The sequence below is a fragment of the Ammodytes marinus genome, assembly GCF_949987685.1.
Source record: "Ammodytes marinus genome assembly, chromosome: 11".
Classification (NCBI taxonomy): domain Eukaryota; kingdom Metazoa; phylum Chordata; class Actinopteri; order Uranoscopiformes; family Ammodytidae; genus Ammodytes; species Ammodytes marinus.
Genome location: NC_137215.1, coordinates 30,001,753 through 30,024,047, shown reverse-complemented (window position 1 = coordinate 30,024,047; position 22,295 = coordinate 30,001,753). Strand labels below are relative to the sequence as shown.

The 22,295-nt window shown below is 41.6% G+C and overlaps 1 protein-coding gene across 11 annotated transcripts in view; it reads right to left on the bottom strand.

The window, feature by feature from the left end:
* The window catches only part of birc6 (baculoviral IAP repeat containing 6), a 163,713-nt gene that overhangs the window by 37,354 nt on the left and 104,064 nt on the right, over positions 1-22,295 (bottom strand). The gene's annotated exons all lie outside the window — the stretch shown is intronic.

Sequence of the window (22,295 nt, the reverse complement as noted above, 5' to 3'; positions counted from 1 at the left end):
ATAGCGTCTGCTATGGGGATATTTAGGATTCGGGTACGGTGACGTTGAAGAGATAGAAGTGTTTAAAACTTGGAAACTTATAGTCTCGTGGCGACCGGTGGCCGCACACACCCAGTCCATCAACACATGAGACACCGCAGAGAAAAGTCAGATGAATGCATGAGAGTGAAGGGCCAAGCAAGTTAAGTTTAAAGACACTGCTACTGTCTTTGCACTTTGGAGGAATGCATTTATTTTCATGGGGGGAAAAAGTTTTTTTTTTATTACATTTTTTAGACCATCATTTTTATTATTTTGAAAACAGTATGCCTATAGGCTACTAGCCTACAAGCTTTATTTTATATATTTTCAATGATTCTTAATATGTGCATGTTTTAAATTGAGATATATGGGTTTCAAAACCTGTAAAGTAACTTTTAAAGTAACTTGTAATCTAACTTAGTTACTTTAAAAAAGTAATCAGTAATCTAATTTAGTTACTTTTTAAACCAAGTAACTAAGTTACTTGTTAAAAGTAACTGTGGCAACACTGGCCAAGAGAGAGAGATAGAGAGAAAAAAACATGATAGGACTAGGCATAGGCTTTGATGAAAACACAAATGCTCAAGCAGCCACTTGTTTACTTACTGGAATGGTCAATTCAAAAAATCTAGAAAAAGCTAAAAATCATTCAACAGGTGACCAGTGAGTCTCATCTCATGGCTGACCAAGAGAGTGGTGGATGCATAAGGCTGGTTGCTGCTTGGAGGGGCCGGGTATCTCTCCACAGGGGTAGAAGGTGTTGAGCATGTGTGTCAGAGAGAGTGGGTGGTGGCTCACACTCTGACTCAAGCTCATGGCTGGGCAGTTTCAGGTGGTCCTGACCCCCTCTAGGGCCAAGGGAAAAGCTGAAAGTATGACCACTGTGACATGTCTCTACCGACACACGGTCTGCCTCAGTGGACACACAAATGATAATGTGCATCAAAGCAAGACTATAGTGGAACCACCCAGGGCCCGAAGCCCTGTGCCATTACAAAGAACAGAAGGAACACATTTGTTCTTGCACAAAGAATCCCTTTAGAAAACCAAGATATACTCCAGTAACTAAGTATTGGGTTAACATACTCCAGTGGACATCTTAACATTGTTAGAATAAAATCAAAAAGCTACTCAAGCTTTAAGAAAACAAAACAAAAGGAAATCCCATATAAACACGCTAGAATCAAAAGAATAAAATCAGTGTTTAACAGTACAAAGTTTTATACATTTTGCCCAAAATAAAGCTCAGATCAAGCTAAATCAGTGTAATTCTCGAGTGAGAATTGCTCATCACCTAAACATCTTTCAATAGTCATTCCTACATTAAATTGAAGCTTAAAGTGTTGGCTTGAAATGTGTACCCCTCACTTTTTCTAATTTATTGTTATAAAGAAGAAATTACTCATCACACACCCTTACACATTGTGACAACCAACCCCATCAAGGGGTCGGTTGTCACACACTATGGGGTTGGTTGTCACAATGGTATCTTAATGGGAATAATCTTAAGAGGAAGGCAAGAAAGCAGAACATTGGTTGCGTTCCGAATCGCATACTTTCTACTATATAGTATGTAGAAAAAAGATTTAGGCCCTGTTCTCACGGCAACACGAAACGGTGCAAACGCGGAAAAATTCCCGCGGTTGCACTATATCATGTACATGAAAACAGCAAACGCAGGCATGAAACCGCAAGTTTTTGAGATCTACTCCCAGGGAGGATTTTTTGGAAAACACAACGGTTTTGGTTTCTTGTAAACACCAACCATTTCCCCCGATAACGCTGACGTCACGGCTCCACTTCACGTATGCATAGTCTATAACATTTGCTGTCAAAATACCCACACGCGAGTTATAAAGTTAGAAGACAACATAACATGCACGGTGTCTCCGCGGCACCATCACTGTGATCAGCGGAGAGTGTCGTGCAGGGCTCAAATATAACATTCGCCAATTTAGTCTATTAGTAAGTTATTGATACCATGCAACCGCCACTTTGTCTGGGGAAAGATTTGTGCTCTGCCGCTTTTTCTAGCAAAATAAACGTGTGTCACTTCTATATGCCAGGGACACGGCTCTCTCTACATTAAAAAACACTATCCATAGTTCGCAGCGGTTAAGTTACTGTTCAACAAAATGAGCATTAAGGCTACGGCTTCACAGTAAAAGCATGTCACTGGCTAAACATTAATAGCATTTCACTGGACAAACGTGAGTTGACTTTTATTTTGAAGTACGCCTAACAGGAAAGATAGCCGCTCACAAAGCCCCTTCACTATCAGCATGTCTTCTTTTTTCACAAGTTCAATGGGTGAAATAAGAGGACAGAAAGCTTGTCATTTACAATACTTGTAACCCCAAGCTTACACCAACCGCTTTATGAACGTGAGTGGCATTAATTTTCGGTTACAGTAAGGTTTTATGCATCAAATTGTGCATAAACTACATTGTACCGCCAACTGCTGGCATGGCATGCTTACTACAGCGATTTCGTCCCGTTTCCTCTGAAAACATGTGTACGAGTGAAGATGTCAGATAAATGGTGTCTGAACGGGGGTTTTTTTTAACCAAAAACGGGAAAACTGTCACGTTTTCACCGTGAGAACAGGGCCTTAGGATGTCCCGATTCTTGTGGCCAGATTTAGGATGGTTAGAAGTACCCGGATATCCTACTTCATGCGGCCAAGATTGTTAGTGTTGAAAAGTGCATCCTATTTGGGCGATTCTGACCCACAATCCAGTGCGCACGTGAAGTGACGTCACATCAATGAAGCCTCCATATGAAAACAAACGGGGATGCCACGGATATAAAAGCAAAAGGCAAGATCAAGGCGCAATGTTATGATGAAATAAGAGAGTAAAGTATGTCCCAATAGTATGCCTACTGCATCCTAAATAGATTCTTTTTATCGTCGGATGTAGTATGTAGAATAGAAAAAAGAAAGAGTATGCGATTCGGAACGCAACATAAATTTGAAAGTTTAATTGCATTTTCAAGTTTACAAATAGGCCCACATAACTTACTGTAGCCTTGGCAGCTGGTCTAGTTTGGGATGCACGGGGTTGTTTTGATTTTGTTGCCCTTTTTTCTTTTGCATGCTAGCTGTCTTTTCCGGCTCTATTCTTTCCTTCCTGGGGTGTCAGTGAGGATACAGCTTGACAATTTATTTCGTTATTGGGTTCCTTTTCTGGCTGCAGCCTTTGGATAACATGTGACAGCTTACCCTTAACACTTTTAGGGTAACAAGTGTTTTGTTATAAACCCATTGTGTAAAAGCCTAGAAGAAAAATACTGAGGAGCTAAATATTTTCAATTTGACATGAAAAACACAAACAGTCCTCTCACCTCAAATTTAGCAGTCTAACTCCAAGGAAGACTATGTAGGTGACCTCTGATCCCAATTCTGGATATTTACATACCAATATTTCAAAGACAGCGCCTTCTGGTTCCGAGATATAACGATTGTGAGATATAACGATTGTGACAACCAACCCATGTGACATATAACCCCGTTCTCCCCTACTTAGTTAGTTAATAATGTTGCTATATGTCTATGGTGAGTGACTCATTTTTAGGAACATACAGAATGTTTAGGGGGAGACATAAAGGGCTTTAAAGGCTCCAGCAAATAAAGCATGAAAGTGGTTGCACTTTCAAATCGGTCAGCCTGTTTAGGTCACACATATACGAGGTGGGTTTATTAACCTCTTAGTGTCCTGGCACAATACACACATATCATGTTTTTAAGGGTTACTCACGAGACAAATCTATGGAATGGTCTCTCTTTTTACAGTCTAAAAAATTTTCTTTTTTTGGAAAATGCCTGAAAATACCCTTTAGAAGTTGTGTGATAAAACATTCATTTTCAGGGGCATTGCTTTCAAATGTGAACCTAAGACTTGGCTTCAGGCTGAGGTCAAATGGTCCCAGCTGAAGTCATGAGCAGGCGTCTTTGTGAAAAATATTTCAGGCGGAAATAGAAACATTGTGTTCACATTATCAGTTCCTCAGAGCCATACGCACTGTGATGATGACTGCAGGGGGGAATAATTGACTAAAAAGTAACTTTTCAAAAAGAGGTTTTTACTGTGCCTTTGGCTGAAGGAGAGCATCTGCTTCCCACCTGAACACAACTAACACCCCCGGATGATGAGGGACGGAAGGGGAGAGGGACGGAGAATGAGTCATAATGCTGGGAGATATGAGCTGACTGGATCAGAAGCCTGTTGACATACATTAAGAACGGCAGTCTCAAATGCATTTACTGGTAGGGAATGCACTTTTCCTCATTTATTAAGCTCAACAATTAAGCATGGTACTGGAGCTAGACTAACAATAAGGAACTTAGCCTGGCGCTGATATAGAGAGTAATGGAGATATCACGAAGCAGGGAAGCAGTGGGTGTAGGCACAGGTATTAAAAGGTGGAGTCAGCGATTCTGGAGAACGCTTTTTTCTCAAAATCACTTTTTGTCCAAATCAGTGAATATTTCCTCACGATCTGCTACCTGTACAGATGAGCATAACAATCCAGCCTAAGCTCTGTAAACAGGCATGTTGGCAGCTCAGGTGGACCCCCTTTGTTTACGTACCAGTTTACAGAGCCTAGGTTGTGTTTTAACACCAGATTTATTTTAAGTATGGACAGGTAGCGGACTGTGAGAAGATATTCACTGATTTTGACAACAAAAGTTCTCTAGAATCACTAACTCCACCTATAAAAAAAGAAGGAACGCAATTGTAAGGTGCATATCAACAGCAGGCAAATCAGCAGGCATGGCATGCCTTCATTTCCTATGCCACTCTTCTATCTATCTGGAGATATATATCTGATTGCGTGCTGTGCACAAACCAATGCATCTCTCCACTGCTCCCCTCTTTGTCCTCCATCCAGCATCAAGCATCCTTTATTCCCCACAGCCTCCTATTGTTGGCCCCTCCTCCACTACCTCCCTCTTCTCTCCTCAGGTCTGCCCACAATAACAGCCCTCCATAATGGACTCAAAATCACCAGCAGAGCATGGCACAGAGGAACTCCATTTATCTAATTTTTGGTCTTTTTCTTCTTTTGCTTAGGTGGTATAGTGGTGTGCATGTGTGCTTAAGCAGTCCCCATATGGGAGAGGACGACACAGAAGTAAGCCAGGGCTGTTGTCTCTCTCTCTCTCTCTCTCCCCCCTCCCCTCCCCTCTCTCTCTCTCTCTCTCTCTCTCTCCTGGTCATTGCCACGACCATCAGGATCAGTCCTCCCTCCTTTCGCCATCTGCTTGGTTATGCAGCGCACGGTCCTGTAACGGTGACTAACTGGTGTTGGAGACCTACCATAACACTGCTGTCACTGGCGCTATGTGCACATCCATAAAGCCGTAGCGACTGCTGTCTGGCGCCCCCGGCTGCCTCTGCCTTTTAATACAAGCTGGGCAGAAAAGGGATTTTTACAGCCTCTTTCCTCTTCTTTCTGGAATATCACCTGTGAGAACCGGACTAACCCAGGTATCTGCCTGTTCTTACCTAGCTGGAGAGGAGACTGGGTGTCACCGAGAACCAATCAGCTGAGCATACAGTGCACAGTGTTGGCATGGGGACTTGGGTGATCGGTAAGAGGATTTTTTGAAAAGGCACCGATTTCACTGTTCCCCAGAGAAGTCCAACGCAAACTGGAAGAACGCTAAAGAACCAGAGTGTGTGTACAATTACTGACGAGGAGTTGTTGTTGTTTGGAGACCTTTAGGCAAAGAATCGACACGGGAGTCAAGAGACGAAGAAGCATACTGTCTGGGAGTATGAAAGGAACGGTGGGGAATCGGGAGGCTTTCTTCTCTCTTTCCCAAAAGAGACTGCTAGCGCTTTAGCTGCTAATCCAAAAACTGACAGCAAAGAGGGCGAACTTAATCAAAAGGGGAAGTTGGGGTCGGTGGGTGGGGTTGGTTGAATTTTGACAGGTGGGCGCTGTAGAAGTGACATTGAGGAGGTGTTGACTGGGAGCGTTGCTGGAGCGTTGCAGGGCATTGCAAAGCCAATCGTGACACACAGCTGGCTGCTTGTTCCTCTCAGTCACTTTGGGAATGCGTTTGAAAGCCATTCTCTCCCCCGAGGGTCTCCACATGTGGCATTGCCCTTAAAGCCATGGTTCTCGATTGAGAATCTAGAAAGCATGCCGGCTGATGTTGTCTTACACCTCAGACGCCTTAGGGTAAGACACTTTTTCTCTATACCATCCTTTGTCATTAGCTTTTTTCCTGAATTGAACTGATTTAAAAAAGGTGGAGTGATTCTGGAAAATACTTGTCTAAAATCAGTGAATATCTCTACACAATCCATTACCAATACATAATGTGTGTGAGATGAAAAAAGAAACCCAGTGTTAATCTAGAGCCTAGGCTCTCTAAACAGGCAGGTTGCTAGCTATGGTGGGTAGGGATGGGAATCGAGAACCGGTTCTGAACCGAGTGAACCAATTCCTTGGAATCGTTAACATGCCTGCTTAACGATTCCGCTTACCGGTTCCGCTCGTTGCAAATGCGTCATGACTTCACACTCGCGCTGCTTTGTTTTGGTTCAGAACGCAGCAAACATGGCGTCGAGGCAGAAGCGCTCTAAGGTTTGGTTATATTTCACGTGAAAAGGCGATAATACGGCCACTTCATTTCATCAAACGACCCGTGCACAAGCACGAGCAAAACCAAGCACGCAGACTGCGATCCCGACGGTTAAACGTTTAAACGTCCGCTTCCTTACTAGTCAGCAACAGAATTGTCCATCACTTGGATTTGAACATAAACTGTATGAGAATTAACATGTGTGTAGGCCTAGGTGTGGGCAATTGAAAGAGGGATATACATAAAAAAGGCGAGAGCAGCATAAAGCAAAGCAAAAAGGATTTCCTGACCACTGCCAAAGGCCCGCTGTTTACTCTCGTTCATCAGCTGTTATAATGCTGCTTTTATGCCCGGCGGTGGAGACGAACCCAAAACAACACACAGCGGGACTCGGCGGTCCGGTGTTAAGGAAACGTTTAACAAGACACTTTATAAAGACAGTAAGACACACTTAAAATAACGCTCTCTGCCCATACATACAGCTCTGCCTTGGATTACTTGATGGAGCGATCGATGTGTATAAAACCATTCGCTACGTGTGTCTGATGACGGGCCATTATATTAATAATAAACAGCGCGCTGCACATAACAGCATGTACATTGTAAAGCTGAGATGGAGCGGTGACTCCTCGTCACTGGCGTGGTGAAGAATAAGCAAAGCGATACATTCTCTTTTAGCCTTTCTGGCGTATTTATTCTCTTCTTGAATAGCCTACATGACTGACTACTGTGCAGTCAGTTCAACAACAACGTTGTTTGACCTGAGGCGTTAACGTTGTGACATCACGTTGCCCTTTCATAGTAAGGGCGCAATCATATAATAACACTTAACATACATTAAAGATCTCGTACCCTTCCTGAGAGGGTTTGCCTGATGCATGATAATTTTTCTGCATAAAAATTGTTAATTTGCCAAAGTTGATAGTTGGTCTTATCTTTTCAAAAGACTTATTTGTATTTTTTCTGTGCAAATGAGCACTGTTAATATCCAAAAGGCACAAGCTCTTCCTTCCTTTTTAAATCTGTGTTTTTAGTGCACATAATGGCATTTGTAGCCAACACCAATTAATGTGAAGATTGACAATTTCCTAATCCTAAAGTAGCCTACTCTTGATAATCTTTCAAGGGACAAACTAGACACACTTCTGATCATATTAAAGAGAGTTAATACAAACAAACTAATTTGTACTTATTCTCTCACCCAATGAGAATCGATAAGGAATCGGAATCGTTAAATTCTTATCAATTCCCATCCCTAATGATGGGCCACCTTTGTTTACATACCCTTTGTTTACATACCAGGTTACAGAGACTGTAATAACACCTGATTTTTTTTCAGCAGACATACGCACAGTACGAACAGATTGTGAGGAGATATTCACAGATTTTGACAAAACATTATTTTGACAACAAGCGTTTTCCAGAATCGCTGACTGCAACTTTAAGTGACAATCATGCTACATGTTAACGATGAAGTATATTTCAGTCTACACACAAGAATGATTCTGTAGCTTTATCCTTGTGGTTACTTTCTCTGTGGTGAAGGCATATGAAAGGCGGTAGGCAAGTGTGAGGGGACTTTAAATGGCAGCAATAAATCAAGCTTATTTTGACATCAGGGAACGTCATCGAGCATTACTGGCATTTAAGCGGTTTCACTACAGATCGTGTGAAGATGGGGCTAAACAAATAAACGCTGTTGTCAAGGAGGCCAGGTCATAAACAGTGGATGTTTAATCCTCACTCCGCTCTGCTGTTTGGTTCAATTCAAGATTGATTTCCTTAGAGGGATTACGTTTGCGGTGCTGCAGAAACCCAGAGCTGTTTTTTTTTTGTACAAACACTAGTATATTAGCTGGAGCAATGCTAATTCTTGAAAGCAGTTTGTTAATTCCAAATTAAGACCAAGTTCTGTTTTTTGCTTTCCGTTCATGCGTGACAATTTTTCTGACACGGTTCTCCTAAAAAATGTCCCTTCTATTCCAGATAAGTGTCCCCGTGCCAGGTTAGGGTCATGGGCACCACAGTCTTCACCATCGAGGATGTACGGGCACTGGAGATCAAGGAGGAGCAGGAGGAGTCCATATTGGCCTTCTTAGGCATCATCTGCACGTTCCTGAACCTCTTTGTGGTCGTGTTTGTTTATATCTACACAACAGTGTGAGACGCCACATCAAAAAGTTTACAGATTTCTTCAATAGAACAAATTGAATAAACAGGCTTAATTAGGAAGTGACAAGAAGTTTGACATGAAGATGTATCCAAGAGAGAGGGGGAGGAAGCTGGTCAAACGGGCTGAGGATGGAGACCGAGAAGAAGTCATATTACCAAGATTACCCAGAAGTCCCAGCAATGAACCAGGGAGATAACAAAGGGCAGGATAGACATGGCGAGGAACAGGGGCCATGCCAGCTAGCCACCAGTAACAACCCCACACCACCAAGGACTGAACCCTCTGTGGCCTGATAGGAAATACAAACTTCCCCTCTTGCTTTGCTCTTGTGCCAAACAAGACAGTTTCTGTGGACAACAATAATACTTTTTCCTTTCATTTGTTATTTAGTTTTTAAAGTTTGTCAATGTCAAGGTCAAGGTTCAACTTTATTGTCCCCGTGGGGAAATTTGTCTTGGGCACAGCACAGTGCATCATTGCTATCCTAACATACACAGATTAAACAGAACAAAAACACAACCACAGACACAAACACAACCAGACAAACTAACATTTAAACATTGAGAACATGGAGCTTGATATACTTAAATGGCACTTTGATGTGAAGCATAGAAATCTACAGTGTGTGATTGAAATTGCCTATTGTCTGGAAGGGATCTTTTAAGAAACTTCATTATAACTGTTCTGGAGACATTGCTGGCCCCCAACTTTCAGGACTCCACGGCCAAAAACGTTGTAACTTAAAGGCCACTTGTCAAAGAAAAACCCTTAGCTCTGAGCATGCGCTGCAAGCATTTCTAGAAATGCTAATTCAATGCTAATAGAAAAAGCATAGAATATGGGTCTGTTACATGTGCAAGAAATGAAAGAATGAAATCAACTTGTATTTGAATATTGAACACATAAATTCTCCTTCATTTATTTGTTTGTTGCCGATTTCATGGTGGTGTAGGGATTTCCTTTTCCTGTATTAAAATGCTTTTTTATAAATATTTGAATAAAGTCTAGCTGTATTGTATAAAATTCCAGCATAAAGATATCATATCTTTGAAGAAATGAGAAACGCTCAGGAGTATGTGTGAAAGGATACCGATGAGAGAAAAATGTGTGGATCATCACAAGTGTTATTTAAATTAGATATGCAGGTTTTAGTTAAGTTTTAAATATGACTGGGATGGAAATATCCAGAGTTCTCAGAAACTACCAATAGTCAAAAGGCATCTCAACATTGGTATGGACTGGAAATAGAAAATCAAATGGGGAAACAGCTTCAATGCCATCCAACATGCATGTTACCAGGGAGAAAATCACCATGCATCCTGTAATTACAATGTTGAGCAGTGTTGGTGGCCTCCCACCTCCCTACCTACTTCAAAGTGCCTTCTCTACCCATTTGAAATGGCTGCAGAAAAAGCCTGTAGTGATAGAATCAACATTCCCCTGGGAGAGCTCTGATAAATTGCTTATCCACAAATCCACAAGGAGAGGAGTAGTAATAATAAAAGGCGGACCCGCCCCGCTTGTTTAGCTTTCATCTTTTACCGACTCCACCAACATTGACTTGTGATGGAACTCCTTTAGGTAAGTATGTTCGAGTGTGTATTAAATAACTTTTTTTCTGTGCATAAAGTCAAGCACTTCTACCGAAAGCATTCTATTCGTACCAGGCCTGGAAGCTCTGGAATATTTCATTTAAAAAAAATTAACACACACTCTGAAACCCCACTATTCACACGGACACATAAGTATTTAATATGGTAGCTCTGTAAACACACACAGAGCTGTAGAGATTTCCTCATGCTTCACAGATAAATCACAGTCCAACAAGCCAGTCTTGTTCAGATTAGCCTCCGACATCATGTCCACACACACCCACTCAACATGAGTGATGGAGCAACACAGCCCATTACCTAAGGTGGGGTCACCTGCTGCAGCCTAAGATTACCTTTCAATCCTTGGCTTTCCCGGACAATTCAAAAGGGGGGGATCAGGGTGTAGAGTCAAAGGGATGCACTGCTAAATATAAACACCAGTTAGTGTCAAACGCGACATGCAAGAAATCCCTTCTTTAAATCAAGCTAAATTAGTATTGTTGTGACTTTAAAAAGGCATTACCTCTCACTAATGGCTTAGCTTCCCATGACTGAGTGACAGGCAACGGTGGGAAACTGTAATGTATCCCGAAAGGCTTGGCTAAGACAGCCATGATTAATGTGGAGCAATGTACTAGGCTGACAGAGCAGAGGAGCTCTGGGGCAGTGAGGGGGAGGGGAAGAAGGATTAAATAAAATGTGTTAGGAGGAGTAGTAATCAGAAATAAATGAAGCTCCATCTAGCAGAGATTTATTTCCCTAGGGGAGGTAGGTAGCCTACAATCCCAAGTACTGTTGATTGTCTCGTCTCCTTTTAACTTGTGTGCAAAGAGCTGTGCTATGCAGTTTTACTGGTTCTGTTATGGAGGTGTTGAAGGTAATGAAATCATTTTGCTCACCTAATAGTTCTAAACTCATTGACACCAAATTGAAAGCCACTAAAGGAAGGTCATCAAATGGGCGGTTGAAACACAATCTAACGGAAAGCTTTCCTTCTAGGCAGTAGCGGCCTTAGCTATGTTTCAACCCATTCAATTGAATGGGGCCCCGCCCCCAAACCCACCCTAAACATTTTTTTTTTTTTTAATAAATAATTCTTGAGCAGGCTACCGGGCCCTAGGCCTCATAGTAACTTTTCATGTCGCATTGTCAAAGAGCTCAGTCACTCATGTCAATAACAGGGTCCAAAAAGGAATAAGCCTAAATATAAGGAAATAAATCATCATGGGCCCCTCAACTAGTAGGGGAGAAATACAAAAGCATAAGAAAACAGCATTAGTAGCTTTGTCTAAGGGGCTTCATGATGAGCCTTTAGGGCCCCCACACACATACAGGAATACGATTTCTATGTGTAAATTCTATGCTGTTCATAAAAAGTAGCTATCCACCCTGTATCTATTGAAATGAGTCTCTCCATCATAGAACATCGGTCTGCAGACCAATCTGCTGTTTTTACAGTAGCAGAGTAAGGAGTGCTGCCAGATTAAGAAAAATCTGAAAAATAATGTTCCTGCTGCATCTCAGGATTTGATATAGCCTCTAAATTTCCCCTCAAAGTGCACCAGATTAATGCATTTTAATTCAAAAGGCACAAAATTTCTTCCGGGGGGGATGCCCCCGGACCCCCCAACAAGGACCAGGGTCCCTCCCACAGTATCCCTAAATCCTGTGAGAAAAACTGACTTCATTAATATGTTTTTACCATTAATTGTATATGTGCTGAAAAGTCAGTGTACCTGACTGGATAGGTAGGAGTGGGGGGGCCCTTTAAGAGTCTGCACCCAGTGGCCCATCATCTCATAAAACTCTACAATCTGTTTTCTTTTTGCGGGAAGCATGCACAAGAAATATGTATTAAAAAAATAAAAATAAAAAATTACGATTTTTCTTTTCAAGAAAATACAAAAAAAAGTGGGGGGCCCCACACTAGGTCTTGAAGGCCGCCTCTGCTTCTAGGACAGTAGGGTCACTTCCTATTACTAAATGCATGTCCAGTAAACTGGGAATGCAGCAAAAAAACAAAAACCATCAAAATGTTGTTTATATAAGTAGTCCAGTGTGTGTTCCTTGTGTTTTTGGACTGGGCTGGACCTGAATATTCTCAGAGGAGTGAAGTGCACATTGTGTGTTCCACCCATAGATAGTATAATAAAGGTTCCACCACAGCTGAACTAAATGTGTGAGCATAAGGAAGTAAAGCATCCTATGTGATTATCATAACATGATGGGGGAGCAAATAAGTGCACTTTTTTGTCCTATCCTTCCTTAACTCCACAGATTGGAAGGCGGCAGTGTTTCGGTCAAACAACTAGACTTAAAAAAGAATCCACTTGTCTTTAATAAACCCATTGCTTAAATGGACACACGCATTTGTCTAATGAGTCTGGGTTCAAATCTATCAGTATAGTATTATCACAACTCATTTGAGACAAATCATAATTAACTAATTGATTCTATCCCCTTTCATTTTATTTAAGCTGCATACATTGATTTTTTTTCTTTGGCCACCAGGGGGAAAATGAATTCCAAAACAAGCTAGCACACAGTTCGTATGGCTAACATGCTAGCAAAGAGTTGCCTCATTAAACATGAAATATTTGAACATCCAGCAGAAAAAGAGGGTTCCGTTGGAGTTTAGTTTGGGTCCATGTGATTAATGCAAATTAGGATACATTTTCTTATAGCTCTTTTGTCCTAAGAAAAATATCCAACTCTTTGGCTGTTTACCTGCTGGTTTCAAACAGTGAGTCGGTCCATACAGTACAGTACAGTGTGGAGAAAACAGCTGAACTTTGCTGCACCTTATTCTATTGAATGCAGTCCTAACAATATTGTTTTAAGACATGATATTGACGTTATATTTGCTTTTTCAATGAAACATTGAATCCAACATGCTTGGATAAAGCATTCAGCAGCAGTCCTGTTCAATGCAGAGGCTTAAATAGGCATTATGTAAAAATGACCACACAACAGAGTGACAGCAGAAGGATGAATGGCTATACATATTTGGATTGAAATTATACTATTAATTCAGTTCTATCACACAGAGACCCGATGGTGGATAAATGTAACATCTTTAAGACAGGCAAAAACAATAATAAGTAACCATCTCAATTTCCATGAAAATCACAACTCTGTATTGTATGGCATTGTTGTAAAACTGTCATCTTAAACATTTTAGTTGCACTACTCAATTTCTAAGGTCAAGTAACTTTAATCAACCATTCCCTATTAAATCAAATTGTTCAGTAGTATTGCCTAAAGATAGCTGTGCATTAACTAATCTGTTCTTTGGTTTTGGGCAGAGTTAAATTAATTATTTGTTTTTCTTTCTTTCTTTTGTTCGTGTTCTGGATATAGAAGCCTGACTGATGCTGGGTTGTTGTTGTTTTTTTAAAGTAGGAAGCCAATATCAATTCAGCAATTCAAACTAATTAATATATTTGGGATATAATTTGTTACGCAGTTATTTTCTAACACAAACACATAACATAAGCAGAAGCATTTTGGTGGGGTTCCATTCAATTTGGATATTAAAGATTTGTGACTAAATATGGAGTGAGTGGGACACTGGACAGTGGCAGCATCTGAAGCCCTCCTGCACCCACACTATTCACTAGTCATATTTTAATTTAGTATTACCATGTAAACATCTGCATCTCTATTGCAGGATGTCCGTCCTGGGAGAGGGATCCCTTACTCTGTCAACTCTCCCTGAGATTTCAAAAAATTGTAATCCCGTAAAAGGGTTTTTTACTGGGAGTTTTTTCTCAGCCTAGCTAAGGGTGTAAGGGCAGGGTGTCGTACTATATGGAATGATTTGAAAAAAAAAAAAAATGCATTTCTCTCTTTTTTTTTTACTGACTTTTGTTTAAATGCCAGGACACACCAGTCCGACTACCCGAAAATGGAGACTGCCGATTCAGGGAGCTCCAGTCTTCCCGTCGCGGCCGAAAAAGTGCAAAGAACACACCAAACCGACTGCTGACTTTGCGTACGTGCGCTTGCGCGGGACGTAATGTCTCGATAACAGCAGGCGGCGCTAATCTGTATTGTGGCCCGAAAAAATACGGAAGCCGGAAATTATGGGACGGCTCTCTAGACCATAAACAGATAGAAATACGTATTTATATTTATGGACCATAAAGAGCACCATTTTTAGCAGAGAGTGTCGAGCATGGTGTCGAACAGTCAACAAGGGTTGATGCATATGAGTACTCGCTGAACGAAACAAACAAACACATTAAAACGATGGCTAACTGTTGTTAGCTGTTTGTGCTACCCGCCTCACTTCCGGGCTTCACTGATTCGCTAGCCCTCCACAAATCAAATTGCTCCAACTGAAAGACTGCCCGCCGCCGATGTTCAATCGGCTCAAAAGAAGCCCGACAACATCTACGACGACCGATTTCACGGCACACACCAAACAGATTCGTGTCCCCGCCCCCTCCCGACTCTACGATTATCGGGAAGGTGTGTCCTGGCCTTTACACAGCTGAATTATGCATAGATAGGATCTATGATGAGGTGTTATCTGCTGATCATAATGGCTGATGAGTCTTTGGTAAGGTTCTACTGGAAATCTTAAATGGAATTTAGAAAAAAAAAAAGAAAAGTGGATCTGTAGAAGCCATAAATCCTTCCCCGGATGCTATTATCATTTTGTCTTGCTGTGTATTAAATTGAGCATGTGAGACATGTATTTACCTACTAGCAGCTCTTCTGACTCTGGATATATTGGGGGCTCTCAGGTCTCTCAATTTTCAATTACAGTCAGCTCTTCTTCTTGACACGTATTAACAGCTTGGAGGCTCCTGACCAACCCGCTCCCATACAAACGTCTGGCTGAGAGCTCTCGGCACGGTGACCTCAATTATCTACATGCAGTGGCTAATTAAGGCTATGCTTCAACACAATACATGGCAAAAGGTTAATAAACAAGAGGCTATAAACTTCTTAGAGCACGCACGCACTCGCGCACACACATACACACACACACACACACACACACACACACACACCAGTGCCAGACCACATTTACTAGATGATAACAAGCAATAACAACACTCCCAATGCATTTTATCAGATTATTTTGATTGTGGAGACACACACCAGCATGCACACAGAAATATCCTCCTGCAAAAAGACACACACACACGGGCTGCATTAGGCACAAAGAGGTGTCACACACACTCAGCTGGAACTGGCTCAAGGCACATAAGCCACGGAACACTGTGGTAATGGGATAAACACGGATGCTGATACTCTGGTGTTCTATCTATACTCAACACAACAGGGGCCACGTCAAAGCAAATAATATGCTTTTCTCTAGAAGAAGGCTAATAACAACCATAGCAAGTAGTTGATGGTACAACAACAAAAACAATTCTCTTTATACATATGTGGTGCAGTGAACAGCGCTTCTGTAAATCTAGAAAGCTGGTTACTATGTGGCTGCAAACGTGCAAGGTAAATAAGTGAAGAACTAGTTTAACAAAACACTCTTTACTTAAAGGTTGATTGAACTCAATCAACTTTAGATAAGATGATTTTGTCATCATTTAGTCATTTAGAGTCAGTCAAATTCATTACTGAATTTAGAAGTGAAAAGAGTTGTTTGTAGTCTGCACCAGGGATGGGAGGATGGAACACTTTGTCACTAGTGGTTAACTATCGGAATTAAATTCTGATTTACACCAAGGGGTGGCGCTGCATCTCCCCAGTCATTCCTACATCCTAATACTGTCACCATGGCTGGAGGCTCGTGACATGAAATGTTCATATTGTCCTTATACCTGGTCTGCACTAAAAAAGGCTCACAGCAGGATACCAGCAATGTAAGGTTGGTTACAGTTGCAGTAAAGTGCACTTACATTCAGCATTTAACCCGGTGTTATCCCACATACTACTTTAATACATACATACATACATACAGGTCCTTCTCATATAATTAGCATATTGTGATAAAGTTGATTATTTTCCATAATGTAATGATAATAATTGAACTTTCATATATTTTAGATTCATTGCACACCAACTGAAATATTTCAGGTCTTTTGTTGTTTTAATACTGATGATTTTGGCATACAGCTCATGAAAACCCCAAATTCCTATCTCAAAAAATTAGCATATCATGAAAAGGTACTCTAAACGAGCTCTTAACCTAATCATCTGAATCAACTAATTAACTCTAAACACCTGCAAAAGATTCCTGAGGCTTTTAAAAACTCCCAGCCTGGTTCATTACTCAAAACCACAATCATGGGTAAGACTGCCGACCTGACTGCTGTCCAGAAGGCCATCATTGACACCCTCAAGCAAGAGGGTAAGACACAGAAAGAAATTTCTGAGCGAATAGGCTGTTCCCAGAGTGCTGTATCAAGGCACCTCAGTGGGAAGTCTGTGGGAAGGAAAAAGTGTGGCAGAAAACGCTGCACAACCAGAAGAGGTGACTGGACCCTGAGGAGGATTGTAGAGAATGGCCGATTCCAGACCTTGGGGGACCTGCGGAAGCAGTGGACTGAGTCTGGAGTAGAAACATCCAGAGCCACCATGCACAGGCGTGTGCAGGAAATGGGCTACAGGTGCCGCATTCCCCAGGTCAAGCCACTTTTGAACCAGAAACAGCGGCAGAAGCGCCTGACCTGGGCTACAGAGAAGCAGCACTGGACTGTTGCTCAGTGGTCCAAAGTACTTTTTTCGGATGAAAGCAAATTTTGCATGTCATTCGGAAATCAAGGTGCCAGAGTCTGGAGGAAGACTGGGGAGAAGGAAATGCCAAAATGCCTGAAGTCCAGTGTCAAGTACCCACAGTCAGTGATGGTCTGGGGTGCCATGTCAGCTGCTGGTGTTGGTCCACTGTGTTTTATCAAAGGCAGGGTCAATGCAGCTAGCTATCAGGAGATTTTGGAGCACTTCATGCTTCCATCTGCTGAAAAGCTTTATGGAGATGAAGATTTAATTTTTCAACAAGACCTGGCACCTGCTCACAGTGCCAAAACCACTGGTAAATGGTTTACTGACCATGGTATTACTGTGCTCAATTGGCCTGCCAACTCTCCTGACCTGAACCCCATAGAGAATCTGTGGGATATTGTGAAGAGGAAGTTGAGAGACACCAGACCCAACACTGTGGATGAGCTTAAGGCCACTATCGAAGCATCCTGGGCCTCCATAACACCTCAGCAGTGCCACAGGCTGATTGCCTCCATGCCACGCCGCATTGAAGCAGTAATTTCTGCGAAAGGATTCCCGACCAAGTATTGAGTGCATAACTGAACATAATTATTTGAAGGTTGACTTTTTTGTATTAAAAACACTTTTCTTTTATTGGTCGGATGAAATATGCTAATTTTTTGAGATAGGGATTTTTGGTTTTTCTTTACTTTTTTGCCAAAATCATCAATATTAAAACAATAAAAGGCTTGAACTACTTCAGTTGTGTGTAATGAATCTAAAATATATGAAAGTCTAATGTTTATCAGTACATTACAGAAAATATTGAACTTTATCACAATATGCTAATTATATGAGAAGGACCTGTACATACATACATAGTACATACTAACCCGCATACACTGAAGCAAAGGTGACCGGGTCTAATAAAATCCACAAGGGGCCACACTCCTACATACTTCTGACAAAACAATTTTCATCCATTTTGTTCTTATTTGCTGAACTTAAAGCAGCTACAGTAACTTTTAAATATCTTTTAAAACACTCTCGTTCATTCGCTTTCTGTGAGGACACGGAATCTTTCAGCTCCTTGAGAGTGGTTAGTGACACTGCATCAACTCATTGCAATCAGGTGTGTGTGGCACTGACTGGCATTAGTTGATGCAGTGTCACTCACTAACAACTCTCACAGAGCCGAAAAGATTCCGTGCCCTCACACTTTCAACATGGATTGCTTCCTAATCCTGACACTTGCAACCGCTGGCACGCGCTAGAAAACAGCTTTACGACAGCTGGTGTCGTAAAATTACTACCGGTTTTGACCAAAGGGGCCGCCAGCCGCCAAAGTTACTTGTAGCCACTTTAATGAACAATATCCTAGTTTAACCAATTGATGCCTGATGCTGCGTGACAGGCATTGGATACAATGTTACTTCGCACAGCATCAGCCATCAATGGGTTAACTATGGCATGAGGAAAAACCGATCAAAGTTGAGTGACTTGTCTTTTCATTTTTGAGCATGAAGACAAAATTATGAGTGGATGGTGTCGCTGATAAGTCTGGAAGTGTACACTGACTGACTATTAGGCCGTTTCTCAATTCCAAGTACACAGAGTACGGACTTGCGGACTTCGAAGTTCGAACTTGCAAGTCCGGACTTCTAAGTACAAACTTCCGAGAACGGGAGCACGCACCTGCAATTGGAACGGCAGCGGACTCGATGGCGTCATCACCTCGGCTCGTTAACTGTGCTACAGAGCTGGGATGCGGTGGAGACGAGCCCTCCTCAGTTGTCTATCTCACGTCGTATGTGTTTTATTGTTATGGCTTGTTTTTAACCTTTCAATTTATCGTTTAATATTGATAAATACACTTGACTGTAATGAGTTAATTATCATTTTACCACAGGGTGGAAAGTTGAAGCCCCTTAAAGCTACACACAACATATATAACAGGCTAAAATGTTTTAAAAAAACCTAGGCATGTAATAATTCATAGGCCCTTTACTGATCAAACAAGTAAAATGTTTAATGGATTTTTTAATTCTGATAGACTTTAACACTTCTTAGCAGACAATACATATTAAATACATAATTGCAATTGATTGTACTTAAAATAAACAAATAAGCATGGCATATACTGGTATATCTATCTATCAATAGTAAATATATATAGCGCCGGAAAAAATTAAGAGACCACTCCGGATTTTTCTTAAAATTTCTTATCTCTAAATTACTTATTGAAAATGGTCTGAATGACAATACTTTAATTGTGAATTTGGAAGAAATGTTGTCAGTACTTTATAGTATAAAATCAAAATGTTAATTTTAAGCCAAACATATGCCTCTTAAAAATAAAACAAGAGACACTGAACATTTGGAGTGGTCTCTTAATTATTTTCCAGGGCTATATATACACACACACAATAAACATAAATAATATAAATAGTAAATAACTGAATCAACGATGTTAAAAATATATTTATTATTATTTTTAGAAGCAGCTCACAGCTGTACACAAAGCTCAACACCCCAGTGCCTATCCTGGCTGTCTTCTTTTCTGGAGGGGGACCTGAAGCCAGCCTTCAGGCTCTCCAGGGATAGCTTCGACAGGCTACCCCCATCAGCACCTCGACCTCATGGCTCCATCCATGGGCTTTCTTCCGGCCGGGGCAGCAAGGCCAGCAGCGTCCCAAATTCAAGCTGGCCTGTGGTGCGTTGTGCAGGGTGACGGTCCATGGCGTGGTGGAGGCCATCCTCCATCGGGTCATCCATTTCCCCAAGCCAGAGGAGATGGAGGAGGTGGGGGCAGGCTTTGCTCGGCCTTCAGATCTGCTGCCGGGGCATTGATGGGTGCCATGTCAGAGTTCTGCCACCTGCAGAACAGAAGAAAAGCTACTTTAACAGGAAGCTCTTCACTTCCATCATCCTGCAGGGTATCTGTGATGCTAAGAGCAAATGTATAGACATTTACATCGGGAACCCGGGGTCGGTGCATGATGCTCTCGTGCTCCGGCGTTCCCCGTTCTACAATTAGGCCCTGTACCCACCTACTTCTTGCTGGGTGATGGAGGGTACTCCTGCCTGCAGCGTCCCGTGGCCATCATTAGGCTCTACCGCCACCCATCCATGTGAATTTTGATTACCAGGTCATATTGAAGCCCGGTACAAAAGGCCAGAGGGCGCAACATTGTGGAGAGGTTGTTTGGGATCATCAGAACATGCTGGTGGGCCATCTTCCTTAGGTCTCTGGAGATAATAATAAGAACATGGTTTGTAAATATTCCTAGCTTTGTAAATAAATGTACATATTTGTAATGACATGTTTTATTCTCCTCTGTGTACAGTTTTTAATATTTAAATTAGCTGATTTTAACTTGCTTGGCATGTTGAGTTTAACCATGTTTGAAGTCTATAAAAGAGTCAACTTTCAGCAGACATCTTCTGTTTTTTATGCTAAATAAAGTAGCGATTTTCTTCTTGAAACTCTTGCCTCCTGAAGTCCATTTGTAACTGAATTTGCCAGTATACATGTGAATGTAAAATATAAAAAACACTGTTGCTATCAAAACAATTTGCTCAAAAAACATAGCTAGTATAATAAAGTATACATAAAAAACATAGGGTGAGGACAGTATTTGCAATTACAACTTATGTAATATATTAACATATCAAGCCAATACATTTGACCAATACATGATACCATTCAAATGTAGAGCCTTAGCATTGATTTGTGATTTCAATCACAGGGAACCCCTGCTTTGATTTGACAACAATATTATCTATTAACATGTGTCAGAAATAGGAGATAAATGCGATGGACCTTAGGTATCCCAGGTTAAGCAGTGTCCCACATTAGGGCAATTCACCATACGGTTATGAACCACAACTTTGCACCCCCAAACGGGACTAGCTGTCCCTGTCCCAGGGGGAAGCTAGAAGTCCCCCGGGGCAAGCTAGCTGTACCGCGGGGGAAGCTAGAAATCCCCCGGGGCAAGCTAGCTGTACCGCGGGGGAAGCTAGAAATCCCCCGGGGCAAGCTAGCTGTCCCGCGGGGGAAGCTAGAAATCCCGTGGGACAGCTGGGCAAGCTAGCAGTCGGACGTTTACGGAGCTAAGTAGGATTTGACAGGTTGGAGAATTAAATGATCATCTAATAAAAACTTCATAACAACATACCGGTATTCTGAAACAAAAGTAGTATTTATAAAACAGTAATAATTATGCTTACAGTTGTGGGTTTCTCCGCCTTGTCCGCCTCTGCCTCCTTGCTCTGCTACTACGCTGCGAAATGCATTCTGGGATATCTAACAGCCCCAAGTCCGCACAAGTCACCACCGATGCATCCTCGATAGAATGGCCAGTTGAAGAACACATCAGGAACACTTCCGGGTACTTGACTTGATGCGAACTTTGAATTGGAACAGTACTTGGGCTACGGTTGATGACGTTTTACGAGAACGCAAGTTCACAAGTACAGAAAAGAACGCGAATTGAGAAACGGCCTTATACTTGTTTGTGATTCAAGAAGAAGACATGAACAACAGTCTCTGCAGTCTAAGAGGCTGTAGCTCCATCTGCTGTTTCATTAGGTAAAAGAAATCCCCCACCATCTTCTCAATCACACAGGATCGCTAACACACACACACACACACACACACACACACACACACACACACACACAGCTTCCACCATAATTCAGAACTAGATAGATACTGCAGTAGCTCTTAAGTCCAACAGCAGATCATTTCAGTAACCGTCAAATACCATTGTGTCCAATTGTTTTGAAGGGATGAGAAAATAGATCACATGAAATGGTGAACGTGTATTTGTGTCTGTCTGTGTGTGTGTGTGTGTGTGTGTGTGTGTGTGTGTGTGTGTCTGTGTGTGTGTGTGTGTGTGTCTGTGTCTGTGTCTGTGTGTGCAAGGATATTGCTCCTTCATCTGCTGTTTCCAAAGTCCAGAACAAATGTATCAAGTGTGCTTTAAATAAAACTGGGTCATACAGTCTATTGTCCAACCAAACTCTCATTTATACATCCGCTCTGTGATCATGCTATTATATCAAAAACACATTTAGCTCTTACAGCAAGCCAACCAGTTGCACCCAATGTTAAATGGCTGGGTAAAAAACTGGTAGAAGTTGCTGGCGTTTATAGTTTTTGTAAGATGCCACCTCTTTTAATCCGCTGATATACAAAAGCAGGTGTAACTTACTATTGTTATTCATACTTGTT